Source organism: Gossypium hirsutum, chromosome A13 (assembly GCF_007990345.1).
Source record: "Gossypium hirsutum isolate 1008001.06 chromosome A13, Gossypium_hirsutum_v2.1, whole genome shotgun sequence".
NCBI classification, from domain to species: Eukaryota; Viridiplantae; Streptophyta; class Magnoliopsida; order Malvales; family Malvaceae; genus Gossypium; species Gossypium hirsutum.
This window is the reverse complement of record NC_053436.1, coordinates 39435223-39448927: the sequence shown is the minus strand read 5'-3', so window position 1 is coordinate 39448927 and position 13705 is coordinate 39435223.

Genomic DNA, 13705 nt, shown 5'->3' with positions numbered 1-13705 from the left:
AAGAATTGACAGTAAGAAATTAAAAAATAAGTCCTAAGAAGCCTTGAAATCTCGAAAGATCTCACAACTCCCTTCAAACGACTCTAATCTCCCCTCCAAAGAATATCAATGGCAAGAAGAAGGTTGAAGATGGCTCCCACAATCACAAGATTGTTAAAACAACTTCTAAAGAAAACTCAAGAGAGAAATTTTGGAGAAAACTCAAAGAAAATTCTGCTCTCAACAAATCTAAAATTTTAATAATAATGATAAGTGTTTTACAAGGTGGACAGCCATGCCTTTAAATAGGCCTTATAACTAGTCCTAATCTAATTAGAAAACTAAAATAAAAAAAACTCCTAATTATTTTAATATGGAAATTCGGTCAAAGGTCATTTTATCTGGGACTCTTGGACTGAATATTGACATAAAAATTTAAACTAAGTAAATAAATAAATAAAAATAAAAATAAAACTTTACAACTTGGGCCACTTTGACAATTTGGCCTGATTTTCAACGAAGTATGGATGGATTTCTTGATTGGGCTGGGAATTTGCTTATTGGGCCTCGCCTTCAAGAATTTGGGCTTTTGTGACTCGTATCATAAACTATCAAGGAACATTTTACTAACTTATTACCTTGAATATTCGAATTTCATAAACTAAATTTGCATACAATTTCATGTATTTTATCATGGAGTAAGTGCTGGATTATAATTTGTAACAAAATTAAAATATATCTCTTATCATAATTCCATATACATCATTTCATTTTATAAAATTTATAACATAGTTGAATATTCCTTAGCATATATGCACATAATAACACTTTACTCATGCAAAGACCATAATCGAATCAACCATAGGTAGTACTCAAATCATCAACTATTTTAATGTACTTAACCACTCAAACTTAATCTTTCATACACTCATATCCGATGTCATAAGTAATGCCGAATGCCCAATTTAACCAAACTTAAAAATTTAACCTTCATCACTTAATTAAACCCTACCTATTCTTCAAAACTTCAAATACAAAGTAGTTGTCACCTATACTCTTATGCCGAATTAGCTAACATTTATAATCCTTAGCCGAGTGTTATTCAACTTAAGCCACCATTATATTTTTACTTATCAAAGCCAAAACCTATGCATAACATTACTCATATCATTCAAAATCACATTCTAAAAAAAATCATGAACAATGCCGAATCCTTAAGTGTTCAAACATCTAATTTACTCAATTCAACATATCGAAACAACATTTGTTCAAGACATCAAGCATTTTTATTTTCGGCTATTACATATATGAGCATTAAAAATTCATATTTTTAGCAAGATCAATTTCTTTCCTCAACACATTCTTCATCAAAACTTAAAGGAAATAATCAAATTCCTTCTTTAATAACCATAGTCGAATGCTCCATCCATCCATCAAAATTTAAAAATTTAGCATGGGCTAAGTAAGAACCATGATAATTAACCTAAAACAAGCTAAAATTTCATAACTTTAACACAATATACTAACCTTCTTAAGCATTTAAATGACCGAAAGTCTTCCCCCTTTTCTTTCTTCAATATTTTCTTTCCCAAATTCGGCAATCAAGAAGAAAGACGAACATCTATTTTTTTTTCAATTTTTATTGTTTTACTAATTAATTTCTTTAAAAAATAAAGCCATCACTTATTATAATAGTATAATAAAACATATATTATACATCAACCATCATTTATGGCCGGCCACTAAACAAAATTGGTCCATTTGACATGCAAATCCCTCATGTTATCATTTCATGTATTATTTGATACTTTAAAATTTACCTATCACACTTTCAAGTTTTATCACATGAGTCCTATCTTATAAATTTCACATATAAATGACCAGATCAAAGCATGAAACTTTCACACATGCATTTACACATATAATAAACACATAATTTAATAGTTAATTATTTTTATGACTCGGTTTTGTGGTCCCAAAACCACTTTCCGACTAGGGCAAATTCGGGCTGTCACAACTCTCCCTCACATAAGGAATTTTCATCCCCGAAAATCTTACCAGTAAATAAGTTAGGATATCGATCTTTCATAGAGTCTTCAGGTTCCCATGTAGCTTCTTCAACTCCATGCTTAAGCCACAGTACCTTCACTAATGAAATTTCCTTATTTCGTAGTTCTTTTACGTCACGAGCCAAAATACGAACCAGTTCTTCTTCGTAACTCAAATCAGATCGAATCTCAACCTCTGATGGACTAATTACATGCGATGGATCGGATCTATAACGTCGAAGCAGCGAAACATGAAAAACATTGTGAATCTTTTCAAGTTCAAGGGGCAGAATCAATCTATATGCTACCGGCCTAATTTGTTCGGATATTTTATATGGCCTGATGAACCTCGGACTCAATTTGCCCTTACAGCCAAATCTGAGCACCTTTTTCCAAGGTGAAACTTTAAGAAAAACTTTGTCTCCGACTTGATATTCAATGTCTTTTCGTTTTAAATCTGCATATGTGTAACACCCCGAACCCGATACCGTCGCCGGAGTCGAACACGAGGTGTTAACAGACTTCAAACCACTTATTCGACATTTCCCAGACAAGCTGCCGATCTGCGTACTAGTCGCTTTAAAAATCATATCTTGAGTTTCACAACTCGAAAATCAGTTTCGTGATTTTTCCCTGAAACTATACTCATATTCCCATCTCCATAATTTTTTCTAGAATTTTTGGTTGGGCCAATTAGTACAGTTTATTAGTCAAAGTCTCCCATGTTACAGGGATCGACTACACTGACCCTTGCGCATTACGAATTGGATATCTCCCTGCACAGAGCTTCAATACTGATGTCGTTTGTTTCTATAGAAACTAGACTCAGAGAGGAATCTTTACATATATGGCATGACTCCTAATTATCTCTGGTTAATTGATAATAAATCTCCAAAGTCGGAACAGGGAATCCAGAAACTGTTCTGGCCCTGTCTCACGAGAACCTGAATATCTCTTAACATACTGTCCATATGATCTTTTTGTTACTTCTATATGAAATAGACTCATCGAGCTTCGAATACATAATTTATTCATCAATTAATTCCACTCCTACTATTTTTAGTGATTTTTGGATCTCACGTCACTGCTGCTGCCAGCATCTGTTACGAAAGCAACTATGCCTATTTCGTGATTTCTCCTTGATCTAACTAGTAATTCATCATACATATCACCAATTATGATCATGACTAGCCATGCCAAAGGCTAATCATTGTCAAACTTCCCCCTACTACACTATTGCCATATCATGAATTTTAACACCAAAATAATCAACCATGACGTATGGCATAAAAAGGTCGAATTATCAAGATTTGCGACCTAACGTTATGAATCCAAACCCAACCGAACATTTATGCCATTTTCGCATGGCTAAAAGATTACATACCAAAGTTCAAACACAACATAATAGCCTATACATGCCGAAATGTTCTCCTAAGCCAACTAAGAAGAAAGTACCAAAACTTGCTATCCGGTGTGATGACTTCGATGACGGCCCGACCACGCAAAAAGAGACGAGTCCAAGAAACCTAGAATAGGTGACAAGGAAACACCGAGTGAGTTTATAACTCAGTAAGTCATAAGCAATGCACTACCATCCATTAATAACATTATCACAATAGGAAATAAAATGGAACGAGGCTAGTTACTCCATCCATACCGAACCATGCCATAGTTCCTCAGACCCATCGGTTCAATCTCATACCAAATCATGCATTCACATTCCATATACTCATCAATAGGATATTTGAGGCATTTTCATACATCATTTTACTTTCGTTACAATCATACAACTAAACGGCCTTTCACCTATTCCACAATAAATCTTATGTACGTGACTTCAATTATAATTGTCACATAGGTTTCAACTTACCAAGCTCAACTCCAATTATAAACATAGCGCCTATTGGCCATGAACTCAAGGTACTTACCCGATCCGCTGTCCGTGATCGACTTAATAATGTCGCACACTTAGTGTCCATAATGATTCAAACGTATATATATTAAGTCCGCACACTCAGTGCTATATAATCAACTCGCACACTTAGTGCTATATAATCAAACTCGCACACCTAGTGCTACATAATCAAATTCGCACACTTAGTGCTACATAATCAAGCTCGCACACTTAGTGCTACATAATCAAGCTCGCACACTTAGTGCTGTACAATTTAAACCCGCACACTTAGCGCCGATCTCATGATCATAAATGTTTATACCCGCACTCTTAGTGCCGAGGTCAACAACTCAATACATCTCACCTCTTTTCTCTTCATTCAACACTTTCATCACCACATACATACATGTATATAAATTTATCATTCCATTCAGCATGATTACATAGACATTATGTCTATTTAGATCAATACAAAATATATGCTTGATGACTTACTTGGTGTTGGGTAAGACGGTTCCAATTTGGCTACTCGATGATCTTTTCTTTGCCTTTGCTTGATTCTCCTCCTTTAACTCCTTGAGCTTAATCAATAAATCAACTAGTTTAGCCATCTTGCTAAACATTCATAATTCAATTACACATGCATATGTATGTTTGTATATTCGGCAACCATCCTCACTAATTACCCATTTAGTCGATTATACACATAATTAAAGGTAACATCCCGAATGGGCATACTTGTGTATATATACATATATATGTATATATATATACTTCGGAATGGGCATCACAATTAGATTTAACACCACCTTCATACTCAATTAGATGGCCGAATGTATGTATACATGTACAATGTCAACTATAACATCATTTAAACACCTAATTTCATCTCATGAACACTTAATCGAATTTTCCTAATCTAGCATATTTTCACATCTATTTGTAACATCATGTAAATCCACATATAATTACATTTCTTAAGTTCCACATCTTAATGCCCATTATAGCCACTCCCATAGTCTAAATCTAGCAATCGGCAACACCCACCTTTCCACTATGTTAGCCGAATACTCATTCTCTTCCTAGTCCTAAATTCGGCACCTCCAACAAAATAGCTTAAAATTTCAACTTTCATGCTAACATAACAAGCAACTTAACACATCCATATAACTAGCATGCTAATAGCATCAAGGTATCAACTAAAATTTTTTTAAGCTCCTTAGCCGAATCCTAACTCTCCAACAACCCCAAATCCAACCATGGGATAGATAGAATTTAGACTCATCACCCAAAGGTTGTGTAAACTTCCAAAAATATCATTGAACATACCTTGATCTAAAGGACCACCTTGGCCGAATCTTGCTTCCTCTTCTTCCTCTAGTTACGACAATTGCAAAAGAAAGAAAACATGAACACTCCTTCTTCCCTCCTTATTAAGCATTCAAACTCCCTCATTTTCATGCCACAACATCAAACACTCCTCCTAGATACAAGCAATGGCCGAACTCTTTCCAAGTTTTTCTCCCCTTCTTTTTCTTGGTTTTTCGGCTAGGAGATGGCAAGTATGACACCCATTTTTTTTTGTTCACTTTCCTATTATTATCCCCATCATTTGTTAACCAAAAGAAAACATATTAAATTAGAATGAGTGGAGCATCATCACTCCTTGGCCGGCCACCATGTATTTTATGGGCAATTTGACATGCAAAGCCATGCTTCCTCACCCTATTATTACTTACTCCTTATAATTCATCTATCATCTTTTCTAACTTCGTCAACTAGGTCCTTTTTGAATTAATTCACAATCCTAAAGCTAATATTAAGCATTTAATTTCTCATATATTCACTGTCACACAAAAATTTATGCAATTAAAACACAAAAATAAATTTTTGGCTCGGTAATGTGGTCTCGAAACCACATTCCGACCAGGGTCTAATTTGGGTTGTCACAACTCTCCCCCACATAAGAAATTTTCGTCCCCGAAAATCTTACCGGTAAATAATTTTGGATATCGATCCTTCATAGAGTCCTCAAGTTCCCAAGTGGCTTCTTCAATTCCGTGTTTATGCCACAGTACTTTCACTAATGAGATTTTCCTGTTTCGTAGTTCTTTTACTTCATGTGCTAAAATACGAACTGGTTCTTCTTCGTAACTTAAATTAGATTGAATCTCGATCTCCGATGGAGGAATTACGTGCGATGGATCGGACCTATATCGTCGAAGCATCGAGACATGAAAAACGTTGTGAATCTTTTCGAGCTCAGGGGGCAAAATTAATCGGTATGCAACGGGTCCAACTCGTTCGGATACTTCGTACGGACCGATGAACCTCGGACTCAATTTGCCCTTACGACCAAATCTAAGCACCTTCTTCCAGGGTGAAACTTTGAGAAATACTTTGTCTCCAACCTGATATTCAATGTCTTTTCTTTTCAAATCCGCATACGACTTTTGACGATCCGAAGCGGTTTTCAAACTTTCGCGAATTACTTGAACTTTCTGTTCGGCATCCTTAATCAAATCAACCCCAAGGATCTTACTTTCACTAAGTTCAGTCCAAAATATTGGGGTACGGCATTTACGACCGTACAAAGCCTCGTAAGGTGCCATCTTAATACTTGATTGAAAACTATTGTTGTAAGCGAATTCAATTAAAGGTAAATACCGTTCCCATGAACCATTAAACTCGAGGATGCAACATCTCAACATATCCTCAAGTATCTGAATTATCCGCTCGGATTGACCATCGGTTTGTGGATGAAAAGCGGTGCTAAAATGCAGCTTGGTACCCAAAGCTTCTTGCAATTTCTTCCAAAATCGCGAGGTGAATCTCGGATCTCTATCCGACACGATAGAAATAGGTACTCCATGTAATCTCACAATCTGAGAAACATACAATTCGGCTAGTTTATCCAATGAAAAATCCGTACGCACGGGGATAAAGTGAGCCGACTTAGTCAGTCTATCAACAACAACCCAAATCGCATCCTTCTTACTTGCTGATAATGGCAGTCCGGACACAAAGTCCATTGTGACACGATCCCATTTCCACTCGGGTATCATGATCGGCTGAAGTAATCCAGAAGGCACTTGATGTTCTGCTTTCACTTGTTGACATATTAAACATCTCGAAACAAAGTCGGAGATGTCCCGTTTCATACCATGCCACCAAAACCGACGTTTCAAATCGTTGTACATTTTCGTACTCCCCGGGTGAATTGACATTCGGCTACAATGAGCTTCGTTCAGAATCATCGAAATGAGTTCTGAATTTCTTGGAACACACAACCGACTTCTGAACCTCAAACAATCGTCATCATCCATTTGAAATTCGGATTCCATATTCGGAATACATTCAGCCCGTTTTGCAACCAATTCATCGTCGACTTTCTGAGCTTCACGAATTTGATGAATCAATGATGGTTTGGCCTTTAATTCAGCTACTAACACATTGTCGGGTAGAACAGACAAGCGCACATTCATTGCTCGTAAAGCAAACAGCGATTTCTGGCTTAAGGCGTCCGCAACCATATTAGCCTTTCCCGGGTGGTAACCAATGACAAGCTCGTAATCTTTCAACAACTCAAGCCAACGTCTTTGTCGCAGATTTAAGTCTCTTTGAGTCATCAAATATTTGAGACTTTTGTGATCCGAAAATACATGGCACTTTTCACCAAACAAATAATGTCGCCATATTTTCAAAGCAAATACGATGGCGGCTAGCTCGAGATCATGAGTTGGATAATTTCTCTCGTGTGGCTTCAATTGTCTCGACGCATAGGCCACAACTTGACCTTCTTGCATCAATACGCAACCCAACCCGAGTAGGGATGCGTCACTATAAATGACAAACTCTTTGCCTGATTCGGGTTGCACCAAAATTGGAGCTTCAGTCAAATGAGTTTTCAGTTGATCGAAGCTTTTCTCACATTCCTCCGTCCATTCGAACTTAACATCCTTTTGAAGTAGCTTCGTCATTGGTGTGGCTATCATCGAGAAACCTTTTACAAATCGTCGGTAATAACCGGCGAGCCCCAGGAAGCTCCGAACTTCGGTAATATTTCTTGGAGGCTTCCAGTTAAGTATGGCTGAAATTTTGCTCGGGTCAACTCGAATACCCGTTGCGGATACCACATGACCCAAGAAGCTAACCTCTCTCAACCAGAACTCACACTTACTGAACTTCGCATATAACTGCTTATCCCGCAAAATTTGCATCACTAATCTCAGGTGTTCAGCATGTTCGGTCTCATCTCTTGAATAGACCAAGATGTCATCAATGAACACAACTACGAACCGATCCAAATATGGTCTGAAGATTCGATTCATCAAATCCATAAATACCGCAGGGGCATTAGTGAGCCCGAACGGCATCACTAAGAACTCGTAGTGACCGTACCTCGTTCTAAAAGCAGTTTTGGGTACGTCCGAATCTCGAATCCGCAACTGATAATAACCCGATCTCAAATCTATCTTTGAAAACACTGATGCTCCCTTTAATTGATCAAACAAATCATCAATACGCGGTAACGGATACTTGTTCTTTATCGTCACTTTATTCAGTTGACGATAGTCAATGCACAACCTCATGGTTCCGTCCTTCTTTTTCACGAACAATACTGGTGCACCCCAAGGTGAGAAACTTGGTCGAGCAAAACCTCTATCCGTCAATTCTTGCAACTGAGATTTTAACTCTTTTAACTCGGTTGGTGCCATACGATACGGAGCTATCGAAATCGGCGTAGTCCCAGGTACAAGCTCAATACCAAACTCTACCTCCCGAACAGGTGGTAAACCCGGTAATTCTTCAGGAAACACATCCGGGTATTCACAAACCACCGGCACAGATTCGGGTTTCTTTTTTAACTCTTTGTCATCAAGTACATACGCAAGGTATGCTTCGCACCCTTTTCTTACATATTTCTGGGCCAACATTGCTGATATTATAGCTGGCAACCCCCTTAAGTCCGTAGACTCAACTCGGATTATCTCGTTATTTGCGCACCTCAAATCAATAGTCTTGCTTTTGCAATTCACAACCGCATCATGCGCGGTCAACCAATCCAAACCAAGAATAACATTAAATTCGTCAAACGGCAAAAGCATCAAATCGGCCGGAAAACAGGATTCTCGGATTATTAGAGGGCATCTCTTACACACTTTATCAACAAGTACGCATTGACCCAAAGGGTTTGACACTCGAATTACGAACTCAGTATACTCAACAGGTAGAGTCTTACTGGATGCTAAGGTTTCGCATACATATGAATGAGTAGAGCCAGGGTCAATCAATGCAATCACATTAGTATCAAAGAGAGTGAAGGTACCAGTGATGACGTCGGGGGAGGATGCCTCCTCTCGTGCGCGAATGGCATATGCTCTAGCAGGAGTACGGTTCTCGGCTCGAACAGCCGTATCAGGGGCCCCTCTCTGACTACCATCCCTACCTCCTAAAATTCTCGGTGGTCTACCTCTAGTTGTCACTCCACTAGGTCTTGCACCTTGAATCTTATTCTTCTCATCAAGCTCCGTGCAATCTCTAATGAAGTGGTCCTTCGAACCGCATCCGTAACAGGCCCTGTTAGTAGACTTACCCCAACATTCACCTAGGTGTCGTCTTCCGCATTGGGGACATTCAGGTTTCTCTTGACGATTATTGCCTACACTAGCTACCGAAGTAGCTCGAGAGCCCGTCGATGGTTTGCTCTGATGGAAATTCCCGCAGTCGTCCTCGACTTATTAGTGTCCTCCTTGAACTTCTTTACAGCTGAGAACGGAGCTTTACCCGTCGATCTTTTACGATAGTCTCTAGCTTCAAATTCAGCCTTCTTCTTCTCCTTTCCAAGTTCTTCGGCCTTGCAGGCTCGTTCGACTAGTGTTACGAATTCTTTTATTTCCAAAATACCCATTAGTAGCTTTAAATCTTCATTCAATCCTTCTTCGAATCTTTTGCACATAGCAACCTCATCAGCTACACACTCCCGGGCATACCTACTGAGTCTCACGAATTCATGTTCGTATTCAGATACTGTCATACGGCCTTGCTTGAGTTCCAAGAATTCCTTACGCTTTTGATCAATGAACCGTTGGCTAATATATTCTTCCGAAATTCCGTCTGAAAGAAGTCCCAAGTTACTCGTTCGTTCGGGACTATGGAAATCAAGGTCCTCCACCAATAGTAGGCTGAGTCTCGCAACAAAGATACAACACACTTTAGACATTCATCAGGTGTGCATGACAGTTCATCGAACACCCGAACGGTGTTATCAAGCCAGAACTCGGCCCTTTCAGCATCATCAGTAACTATGGCCCTGAACTCCTCAGCCCCGCGCTCCCTAATCAAGTCTACAGGTGGCTTACTCAGCCTCACAGGATCAGTAACTGATGGCATTACTGGCTCCGGGGGTGGATTATTCAAATTCGGGAATTGTTGGACAGCCGGATTGGTTCGGCATACTGCGCGACCCACTCATTCATCATGGTAAAGAAGGCTTGTTTAGCCCCCTCACCTTGATTATTCGCAGATGACTGAGGTTCAATAGGCGGTGTCCCTTGTGCAGGAGCAGCCGCTACACTTTCAACGTCATCCGCTAAGATTCTTTCTACACCGGGATCCATTTACTAATCAAAACATAAAATTTTAACCGTCAGAAGTCATCACACAGTTAAACATTAACATTCGGCATGTATAGCTAGACTCATACGTGCTATGGTAGTCCTAGAACCGACTAAACCATAGCTCTGATACCAATTAAATGTAACACCCCGAACCCAATACCGTCGCCGGAGTCGAACACGAGGTGTTAACAGACTTCAAACCACTTATTCGACATTTCCCAGACAAGCTGCCGATCTGCGTACTAGTCGCTTTAAAATCATATCTTGAGTTTCACAACTCGAAAATCAGTTTCGTGATTTTTCCCTGAACTATACTCATATTCCCATCTCCATAATTTTTTCTAGAATTTTTGGTTGGGCCAATTAGTACAGTTTATTAGTCAAAGTCTCCCATGTTACAGGGATCGACTACACTGACCCTTGCGCATTACGAATTGGATATCTCCCTGCACAGAGCTTCAATACTGATGTCGTTTGTTTCTATAGAAACTAGACTCAGAGAGGAATCTTTACATATATGGCATGACTCCTAATTATCTCTGGTTAATTGATAATAAATCTCCAAAGTCGGAACAGGGAATCCAGAAACTGTTCTGGCCCTGTCTCACGAGAACCTGAATATCTCTTAACATACTGTCCATATGATCTTTTCGTTACTTCTATATGAAAATAGACTCATCGAGCTTCGAATACATAATTTATTCATCAATTAATTCCACTCCTACTATTTTTAGTGATTTTGGATCTCACGTCACTGCTGCTGCCAGCATCTGTTACGAAAGCAACTATGCCTATTTCGTGATTTCTCCTTGATCTAACTAGTAATTCATCATACATATCACCAATTATGATCATGACTAGCCATGCCAAAGGCTAATCATTGTCAAACTTCCCCCTACTACACTATTGCCATATCATGAATTTTAACACCAAAATAATCAACCATGAGTATGGCATAAAAAGGTCGAATTATAAGATTGCGACAACGTTATGATCCAAACCAACGAACATTATGCATTTGATGCTAAAAATTAATACCAAGTTCAACACAACATAAACAACCGAATGTTCCTAAGCCAACAAGAAGAAGACCAAAATGCTATCGGTGAGACTCGATGACCGACACCAAAAGACATCAAGAAACCTAGAATAGTGAAAGAAACACCGATGATTATAACTCAGTAATCATAACAATGCACTACCATCCATAATACATATCACAATAGAAATGAAGATTATCGAACCTCATAGTTCCTCAGACCCATCGGTTCAATCTCATACCAAATCATGCATTCACATTCCATATACTCATCAATAGGATATTTGAGGCATTTTCATACATCATTTTATTTTCGTTACAATCATACAACTAAACGGCCTTTCACCTATTCCACAATAAATCTTATGTACGTGACTTCAATTATAATTGTCACATAGGTTTCAACTTACCAAGCTCAACTCCAATTATAACATAGCGCCTATTGGCCATGAACTCAAGGTACTTACCCGATCCGCTGTCCGTGATCGACTTAATAATGTCGCACACTTAGTGTCCATAATGATTCAAACGTATATATATTAAGTCCGCACACTCAGTGCTATATAATCAACTCGCACACTTAGTGCTATATAATCAAACTCGCACACCTAGTGCTACATAATCAAATCGCACACTTAGTGCTACATAATCAAGCTCGCACACTTAGTGCTACATAATCAAGCTCGCACACTTAGTGCTGTACAATTTAAACCCGCACACTTAGCGCCAATCTCATGATCATAAATGTTTATACCCGCACTCTTGTGCCGAGGTCAACAACTCAATACATCTCACCTCTTTTCTCTTCATTCACACTTTCATCACCACATACATACATGTATATAAATTTATCATTCCATTCAGCATGATTACATAGACATATGTCTATTTAGATCAATACAAAATATATGCTGATGACTTACTTGGTTGGGTAAGACGGTTCCATTCGGCTACTCGATGATCTTTTCTTGCCTTTGCTTGATTCTCCTCCTTAACTCCTTGAGCTTAATCAATAAATCAACTAGTTTAGCCATCTTGCAAACATTCATAATTCAATTACACATGCATATGTATGTTTGTATATTCGGCAACCATCCTCACTAATTACCCATTTAGTCGATTATACACATAATTAAAGGTAACATCCCGAATGGGCATACTTGTGTATATATACATATATATGTATATATATACTTCGGAATGGGCATCACAATTAGATTTAACACCACCTTCATACTCAATTAGATGCCGAATGTATGTATACATGTACAATGTCACTATAACATCATTTAAACACCTAATTTCATCTCATGAACACTTAATCGAATTTTCCTAATCTAGCATATTTTCACATCTATTGTAACATCATGTAATCCACATATAATTACATTCTAAGTTCCACATCTTAATGCCCATTATAGCCACTCCCATAGTCTAATCTAGCAATCGGCAACACCCACCTTTCCACTATGTTAGCCGATACTCATTCTCTTCCTAGTCCTAATTCGGCACCTCCAACAAAATAGCTAAAAATTTCAACTTTCATGCTAACATAACAAGCAACTTAACACATCCAATAACTAGCATGCTAATACATCAAGTATCAACTAAAATTTTTTTTAAGCTCCTTAGCCGAATCCTAACTCTCCAACAACCCCAATCCAACCATGGATAGATAGAATTAGACTCATCACCCAAAGGTTGTGTAAACTTCCAAAAATATCATTGAACATACCTTGATCTAAGGACCACCTTGGCCGAATCTTGCTTCCTTTCTTCCTCTAGTTCGACAATTGCAAAAGAAAGAAACATGAACACTCCTTCTCCCTCCTTATTAAGCATTCAAACTCCCTCTTTTCATGCCACAACATCAAACACTCCTCCTAATACAAGCATGGCCGACTCTTTCCAAGTTTTTCTCCCCTTCTTTTCTTGGTTTTCGGCTAGGAGATGGCAAGTATGACACCCATTTTTTTTTTGTTCACTTTCCTATTTATCCCCATCATTGTTAACCAAAAGAAACATATTAAATTAGAATGAGTGGAGCATCATCACTCCTTGGCCGGCCACATGTATTTTATGGGCAATTGACATGCAAGCATGCTTCCTACACTCCCTATCCCTA